The sequence below is a fragment of the Tympanuchus pallidicinctus genome, unplaced genomic scaffold (genome assembly GCF_026119805.1).
Source record: "Tympanuchus pallidicinctus isolate F22 unplaced genomic scaffold, pur_lepc_1.0 scaffold164, whole genome shotgun sequence".
Lineage (NCBI taxonomy): Eukaryota > Metazoa > Chordata > Aves > Galliformes > Phasianidae > Tympanuchus > Tympanuchus pallidicinctus.
This window is the reverse complement of record NW_026294684.1, coordinates 54042-62896: the sequence shown is the minus strand read 5'-3', so window position 1 is coordinate 62896 and position 8855 is coordinate 54042. Positions and strand designations below refer to the sequence as shown.

Genomic DNA, 8855 nt, shown 5'->3' with positions numbered 1-8855 from the left:
GTTAAAAACAGGGATTTCTATGAAAATAAGCGATATTTCAGGGGAAAAACAGGGATTTCTATGAAAATAAGCGATATTTAAGGGGAAAAACAGGGATTTCTATGAAAATAAGCGATATTTCAGGGGAAAAACAGGGATTTCTATGAAAATAAGCGATATTTCAGGGGAAAAACAGGGATTTCTATGAAAATAAGCGATATTTCAGGGGAAAAACAGGGATTTCTATGAAAATAAGCGATATTTCAGGGGAAAAACAGGGATTTCTATGAAAATAAGCGATATTTAAGGTTAAAAACAGGGATTTCTATGAAAATAAGCGATATTTCAGGTTAAAAACAGGGATTTCTATGAAAATAAGCGATATTTCAGGGGAAAAACAGGGATTTCTATGAAAATAAGCGATATTTCAGGGGAAAAACAGGGATTTCTATGAAAATAAGCGATATTTCAGGGGAAAAACAGGGATTTCTATGAAAATAAGCGATATTTCAGGGGAAAAACAGGGATTTCTATGAAAATAAGCGATATTTCAGGTTAAAAACAGGGATTTCTATGAAAATAAGCGATATTTCAGGGGAAAAACAGGGATTTCTATGAAAATAAGCGATATTTCAGGGGAAAAACAGGGATTTCTATGAAAATAAGCGATATTTCAGGGGAAAAACAGGGATTTCTATGAAAATAAGCGATATTTCAGGGGAAAAACAGGGATTTCTATGAAAATAAGCGATATTTAAGGGGAAAAACAGGGATTTCTATGAAAATAAGCGATATTTCAGGGGAAAAACAGGGATTTCTATGAAAATAAGCGATATTTCAGGGGAAAAACAGGGATTTCTATGAAAATAAGCGATATTTCAGGGGAAAAACAGGGATTTCTATGAAAATAAGCGATATTTCAGGGGAAAAACAGGGATTTCTATGAAAATAAGCGATATTTCAGGGGAAAAACAGGGATTTCTATGAAAATAAGCGATATTTCAGGGGAAAAACAGGGATTTCTATGAAAATAAGCGATATTTCAGGGGAAAAACAGGGATTTCTATGAAAATAAGCGATATTTCAGGGGAAAAACAGGGATTTCTATGAAAATAAGCGATATTTCAGGGGAAAAACAGGGATTTCTATGAAAATAAGCGATATTTCAGGGGAAAAACAGGGATTTCTATGAAAATAAGCGATATTTAAGGGGAAAAACAGGGATTTCTATGAAAATAAGCGATATTTCAGGGGAAAAACAGGGATTTCTATGAAAATAAGCGATATTTAAGGGGAAAAACAGGGATTTCTATGAAAATAAGCGATATTTAAGGGGAAAAACAGGGATTTCTATGAAAATAAGCGATATTTCAGGGGAAAAACAGGGATTTCTATGAAAATAAGCGATATTTCAGGGGAAAAACAGGGATTTCTATGAAAATAAGCGATATTTCAGGGGAAAAACAGGGATTTCTATGAAAATAAGCGATATTTCAGGGGAAAAACAGGGATTTCTATGAAAATAAGCGATATTTCAGGTTAAAAACAGGGATTTCTATGAAAATAAGCGATATTTCAGGGGAAAAACAGGGATTTCTATGAAAATAAGCGATATTTCAGGGGAAAAACAGGGATTTCTATGAAAATAAGCGATATTTCAGGGGAAAAACAGGGATTTCTATGAAAATAAGCGATATTTCAGGGGTTAAAAACAGGGATTTCTATGAAAATAAGCGATATTTCAGGGGAAAAACAGGGATTTCTATGAAAATAAGCGATATTTCAGGGGAAAAACAGGGATTTCTATGAAAATAAGCGATATTTCAGGGGAAAAACAGGGATTTCTATGAAAATAAGCGATATTTCAGGGGAAAAACAGGGATTTCTATGAAAATAAGCGATATTTCAGGGGAAAAACAGGGATTTCTATGAAAATAAGCGATATTTCAGGGGAAAAACAGGGATTTCTATGAAAATAAGCGATATTTCAGGGGAAAAACAGGGATTTCTATGAAAATAAGCGATATTTCAGGGGAAAAACAGGGATTTCTATGAAAATAAGCGATATTTCAGGGGAAAAACAGGGATTTCTATGAAAATAAGCGATATTTCAGGGGAAAAACAGGGATTTCTATGAAAATAAGCGATATTTCAGGGGAAAAACAGGGATTTCTATGAAAATAAGCGATATTTCAGGGGAAAAACAGGGATTTCTATGAAAATAAGCGATATTTCAGGGGAAAAACAGGGATTTCTATGAAAATAAGCGATATTTCAGGGGAAAAACAGGGATTTCTATGAAAATAAGCGATATTTCAGGTTAAAAACAGGGATTTCTATGAAAATAAGCGATATTTAAGGGGAAAAACAGGGATTTCTATGAAAATAAGCGATATTTCAGGGGAAAAACAGGGATTTCTATGAAAATAAGCGATATTTCAGGGGAAAAACAGGGATTTCTATGAAAATAAGCGATATTTCAGGGGAAAAACAGGGATTTCTATGAAAATAAGCGATATTTCAGGGGAAAAACAGGGATTTCTATGAAAATAAGCGATATTTCAGGGGAAAAACAGGGATTTCTATGAAAATAAGCGATATTTCAGGGGAAAAACAGGGATTTCTATGAAAATAAGCGATATTTCAGGGGAAAAACAGGGATTTCTATGAAAATAAGCGATATTTCAGGGGAAAAACAGGGATTTCTATGAAAATAAGCGATATTTCAGGTTAAAAACAGGGATTTCTATGAAAATAAGCGATATTTAAGGGGAAAAACAGGGATTTCTATGAAAATAAGCGATATTTAAGGGGAAAAACAGGGATTTCTATGAAAATAAGCGATATTTAAGGGGAAAAACAGGGATTTCTATGAAAATAAGCGATATTTAAGGGGAAAAACAGGGATTTCTATGAAAATAAGCGATATTTCAGGGGAAAAACAGGGATTTCTATGAAAATAAGCGATATTTCAGGGGAAAAACAGGGATTTCTATGAAAATAAGCGATATTTCAGGGGAAAAACAGGGATTTCTATGAAAATAAGCGATATTTCAGGGGAAAAACAGGGATTTCTATGAAAATAAGCGATATTTCAGGGGAAAAACAGGGATTTCTATGAAAATAAGCGATATTTCAGGGGAAAAACAGGGATTTCTATGAAAATAAGCGATATTTCAGGGGAAAAACAGGGATTTCTATGAAAATAAGCGATATTTCAGGGGAAAAACAGGGATTTCTATGAAAATAAGCGATATTTCAGGGGAAAAACAGGGATTTCTATGAAAATAAGCGATATTTCAGGGGAAAAACAGGGATTTCTATGAAAATAAGCGATATTTCAGGTTAAAAACAGGGATTTCTATGAAAATAAGCGATATTTAAGGGTTAAAAACAGGGATTTCTATGAAAATAAGCGATATTTCAGGGGAAAAACAGGGATTTCTATGAAAATAAGCGATATTTAAGGGGAAAAACAGGGATTTCTATGAAAATAAGCGATATTTCAGGGGAAAAACAGGGATTTCTATGAAAATAAGCGATATTTCAGGGGAAAAACAGGGATTTCTATGAAAATAAGCGATATTTCAGGGGAAAAACAGGGATTTCTATGAAAATAAGCGATATTTCAGGGGAAAAACAGGGATTTCTATGAAAATAAGCGATATTTCAGGGGAAAAACAGGGATTTCTATGAAAATAAGCGATATTTCAGGGGAAAAACAGGGATTTCTATGAAAATAAGCGATATTTCAGGTTAAAAACAGGGATTTCTATGAAAATAAGCGATATTTCAGGGGAAAAACAGGGATTTCTATGAAAATAAGCGATATTTCAGGGGAAAAACAGGGATTTCTATGAAAATAAGCGATATTTCAGGGGAAAAACAGGGATTTCTATGAAAATAAGCGATATTTCAGGGGAAAAACAGGGATTTCTATGAAAATAAGCGATATTTCAGGGGAAAAACAGGGATTTCTATGAAAATAAGCGATATTTCAGGGGAAAAACAGGGATTTCTATGAAAATAAGCGATATTTCAGGGGAAAAACAGGGATTTCTATGAAAATAAGCGATATTTCAGGGTTAAAAACAGGGATTTCTATGAAAATAAGCGATATTTCAGGGGAAAAACAGGGATTTCTATGAAAATAAGCGATATTTAAGGGGAAAAACAGGGATTTCTATGAAAATAAGCGATATTTAAGGGGAAAAACAGGGATTTCTATGAAAATAAGCGATATTTCAGGGGAAAAACAGGGATTTCTATGAAAATAAGCGATATTTAAGGGGAAAAACAGGGATTTCTATGAAAATAAGCGATATTTCAGGGGAAAAACAGGGATTTCTATGAAAATAAGCGATATTTCAGGGGAAAAACAGGGATTTCTATGAAAATAAGCGATATTTCAGGGGAAAAACAGGGATTTCTATGAAAATAAGCGATATTTCAGGGGAAAAACAGGGATTTCTATGAAAATAAGCGATATTTCAGGGGAAAAACAGGGATTTCTATGAAAATAAGCGATATTTCAGGGGAAAAACAGGGATTTCTATGAAAATAAGCGATATTTCAGGGGAAAAACAGGGATTTCTATGAAAATAAGCGATATTTCAGGTTAAAAACAGGGATTTCTATGAAAATAAGCGATATTTCAGGGGAAAAACAGGGATTTCTATGAAAATAAGCGATATTTCAGGGGAAAAACAGGGATTTCTATGAAAATAAGCGATATTTCAGGGGAAAAACAGGGATTTCTATGAAAATAAGCGATATTTAAGGGGAAAAACAGGGATTTCTATGAAAATAAGCGATATTTCAGGGGAAAAACAGGGATTTCTATGAAAATAAGCGATATTTCAGGGGAAAAACAGGGATTTCTATGAAAATAAGCGATATTTCAGGGGAAAAACAGGGATTTCTATGAAAATAAGCGATATTTCAGGGGAAAAACAGGGATTTCTATGAAAATAAGCGATATTTCAGGGGAAAAACAGGGATTTCTATGAAAATAAGCGATATTTCAGGGGAAAAACAGGGATTTCTATGAAAATAAGCGATATTTCAGGGTTAAAAACAGGGATTTCTATGAAAATAAGCGATATTTAAGGGGAAAAACAGGGATTTCTATGAAAATAAGCGATATTTCAGGGGAAAAACAGGGATTTCTATGAAAATAAGCGATATTTCAGGGGAAAAACAGGGATTTCTATGAAAATAAGCGATATTTCAGGGGAAAAACAGGGATTTCTATGAAAATAAGCGATATTTCAGGTTAAAAACAGGGATTTCTATGAAAATAAGCGATATTTCAGGGGAAAAACAGGGATTTCTATGAAAATAAGCGATATTTCAGGGGAAAAACAGGGATTTCTATGAAAATAAGCGATATTTCAGGGGAAAAACAGGGATTTCTATGAAAATAAGCGATATTTCAGGGGAAAAACAGGGATTTCTATGAAAATAAGCGATATTTCAGGGGAAAAACAGGGATTTCTATGAAAATAAGCGATATTTCATGGGGAAAAACAGGGATTTCTATGAAAATAAGCGATATTTCAGGGGAAAAACAGGGATTTCTATGAAAATAAGCGATATTTAAGGGGAAAAACAGGGATTTCTATGAAAATAAGCGATATTTCAGGGGAAAAACAGGGATTTCTATGAAAATAAGCGATATTTCAGGGGAAAAACAGGGATTTCTATGAAAATAAGCGATATTTCAGGGGAAAAACAGGGATTTCTATGAAAATAAGCGATATTTCAAGGGGAAAAACAGGGATTTCTATGAAAATAAGCGATATTTAAGGGGAAAAACAGGGATTTCTATGAAAATAAGCGATATTTCAGGGGAAAAACAGGGATTTCTATGAAAATAAGCGATATTTAAGGGGAAAAACAGGGATTTCTATGAAAATAAGCGATATTTCAGGGGAAAAACAGGGATTTCTATGAAAATAAGCGATATTTAAGGGGAAAAACAGGGATTTCTATGAAAATAAGCGATATTTCAGGGGAAAAACAGGGATTTCTATGAAAATAAGCGATATTTCAGGTTAAAAACAGGGATTTCTATGAAAATAAGCGATATTTCAGGGGAAAAACAGGGATTTCTATGAAAATAAGCGATATTTCAGGGGAAAAACAGGGATTTCTATGAAAATAAGCGATATTTAAGGGGAAAAACAGGGATTTCTATGAAAATAAGCGATATTTCAGGGGAAAAACAGGGATTTCTATGAAAATAAGCGATATTTCAGGGGAAAAACAGGGATTTCTATGAAAATAAGCGATATTTAAGGGGAAAAACAGGGATTTCTATGAAAATAAGCGATATTTCAGGGGAAAAACAGGGATTTCTATGAAAATAAGCGATATTTCAGGGGAAAAACAGGGATTTCTATGAAAATAAGCGATATTTCAGGGGAAAAACAGGGATTTCTATGAAAATAAGCGATATTTCAGGGGAAAAACAGGGATTTCTATGAAAATAAGCGATATTTCAGGGGAAAAACAGGGATTTCTATGAAAATAAGCGATATTTCAGGGGAAAAACAGGGATTTCTATGAAAATAAGCGATATTTCAGGGGAAAAACAGGGATTTCTATGAAAATAAGCGATATTTCAGGTTAAAAACAGGGATTTCTATGAAAATAAGCGATATTTCAGGGGAAAAACAGGGATTTCTATGAAAATAAGCGATATTTCAGGGGAAAAACAGGGATTTCTATGAAAATAAGCGATATTTCAGGGGAAAAACAGGGATTTCTATGAAAATAAGCGATATTTCAGGGGAAAAACAGGGATTTCTATGAAAATAAGCGATATTTAAGGGGAAAAACAGGGATTTCTATGAAAATAAGCGATATTTCAGGGGAAAAACAGGGATTTCTATGAAAATAAGCGATATTTCAGGGGAAAAACAGGGATTTCTATGAAAATAAGCGATATTTCAGGGGAAAAACAGGGATTTCTATGAAAATAAGCGATATTTCAGGGGAAAAACAGGGATTTCTATGAAAATAAGCGATATTTCAGGGGAAAAACAGGGATTTCTATGAAAATAAGCGATATTTCAGGGGAAAAACAGGGATTTCTATGAAAATAAGCGATATTTAAGGGGAAAAACAGGGATTTCTATGAAAATAAGCGATATTTCAGGGGAAAAACAGGGATTTCTATGAAAATAAGCGATATTTAAGGGGAAAAACAGGGATTTCTATGAAAATAAGCGATATTTAAGGGTTAAAAACAGGGATTTCTATGAAAATAAGCGATATTTCAGGGGAAAAACAGGGATTTCTATGAAAATAAGCGATATTTCAGGGGAAAAACAGGGATTTCTATGAAAATAAGCGATATTTCAGGGGAAAAACAGGGATTTCTATGAAAATAAGCGATATTTCAGGGGAAAAACAGGGATTTCTATGAAAATAAGCGATATTTCAGGGGAAAAACAGGGATTTCTATGAAAATAAGCGATATTTCAGGGGAAAAACAGGGATTTCTATGAAAATAAGCGATATTTCAGGGGAAAAACAGGGATTTCTATGAAAATAAGCGATATTTCAGGGGAAAAACAGGGATTTCTATGAAAATAAGCGATATTTCAGGGGAAAAACAGGGATTTCTATGAAAATAAGCGATATTTCAGGTGAAAAACAGGGATTTCTATGAAAATAAGCGATATTTCAGGGGAAAAACAGGGATTTCTATGAAAATAAGCGATATTTCAGGGGAAAAACAGGGATTTCTATGAAAATAAGCGATATTTCAGGGGAAAAACAGGGATTTCTATGAAAATAAGCGATATTTCAGGGGAAAAACAGGGATTTCTATGAAAATAAGCGATATTTCAGGGGAAAAACAGGGATTTCTATGAAAATAAGCGATATTTCAGGGGAAAAACAGGGATTTCTATGAAAATAAGCGATATTTCAGGGGAAAAACAGGGATTTCTATGAAAATAAGCGATATTTAAGGGGAAAAACAGGGATTTCTATGAAAATAAGCGATATTTCAGGGGAAAAACAGGGATTTCTATGAAAATAAGCGATATTTCAGGGGAAAAACAGGGATTTCTATGAAAATAAGCGATATTTCAGGGGAAAAACAGGGATTTCTATGAAAATAAGCGATATTTCAGGGGAAAAACAGGGATTTCTATGAAAATAAGCGATATTTCAGGGGAAAAACAGGGATTTCTATGAAAATAAGCGATATTTCAGGTTAAAAACAGGGATTTCTATGAAAATAAGCGATATTTCAGGGGAAAAACAGGGATTTCTATGAAAATAAGCGATATTTCAGGGGAAAAACAGGGATTTCTATGAAAATAAGCGATATTTCAGGGGAAAAACAGGGATTTCTATGAAAATAAGCGATATTTCAGGGGAAAAACAGGGATTTCTATGAAAATAAGCGATATTTAAGGGTTAAAAACAGGGATTTCTATGAAAATAAGCGATATTTAAGGGGAAAAACAGGGATTTCTATGAAAATAAGCGATATTTAAGGGGAAAAACAGGGATTTCTATGAAAATAAGCGATATTTAAGGTTCAAAGCAGGGATTTCTATGAAAATAAGCGATATTTCAGGGGAAAAACAGGGATTTCTATGAAAATAAGCGATATTTCAGGGGAAAAACAGGGATTTCTATGAAAATAAGCGATATTTCAGGGGAAAAACAGGGATTTCTATGAAAATAAGCGATATTTCAGGGGAAAAACAGGGATTTCTATGAAAATAAGCGATATTTCAGGGGAAAAACAGGGATTTCTATGAAAATAAGCGATATTTCAGGGGAAAAACAGGGATTTCTATGAAAATAAGCGATATTTCAGGGGAAAAACAGGGATTTCTATGAAAATAAGC

General features: G+C 33.4%; 1 long non-coding RNA gene across 34 annotated transcripts in view; it reads left to right on the top strand.

Annotated features, from left to right (window-relative positions):
• Positions 1 to 8: 8 nt before the first annotated feature.
• The window catches only part of LOC128078250 (uncharacterized), a 57858-nt gene continuing 49011 nt past the window's right edge, over positions 9 to 8855 (top strand). For 33 of the 34 annotated variants that reach the window (XR_008205465.1, XR_008205466.1, XR_008205463.1 and 30 more), the window contains exon 1: positions 9 to 328. This is a non-coding gene — a long non-coding RNA (uncharacterized LOC128078250). Of the gene's footprint in view, positions 329 to 7893; positions 8538 to 8855 lie in introns of those variants that run through there. The other variant, XR_008205481.1, reaches the window with a different exon arrangement.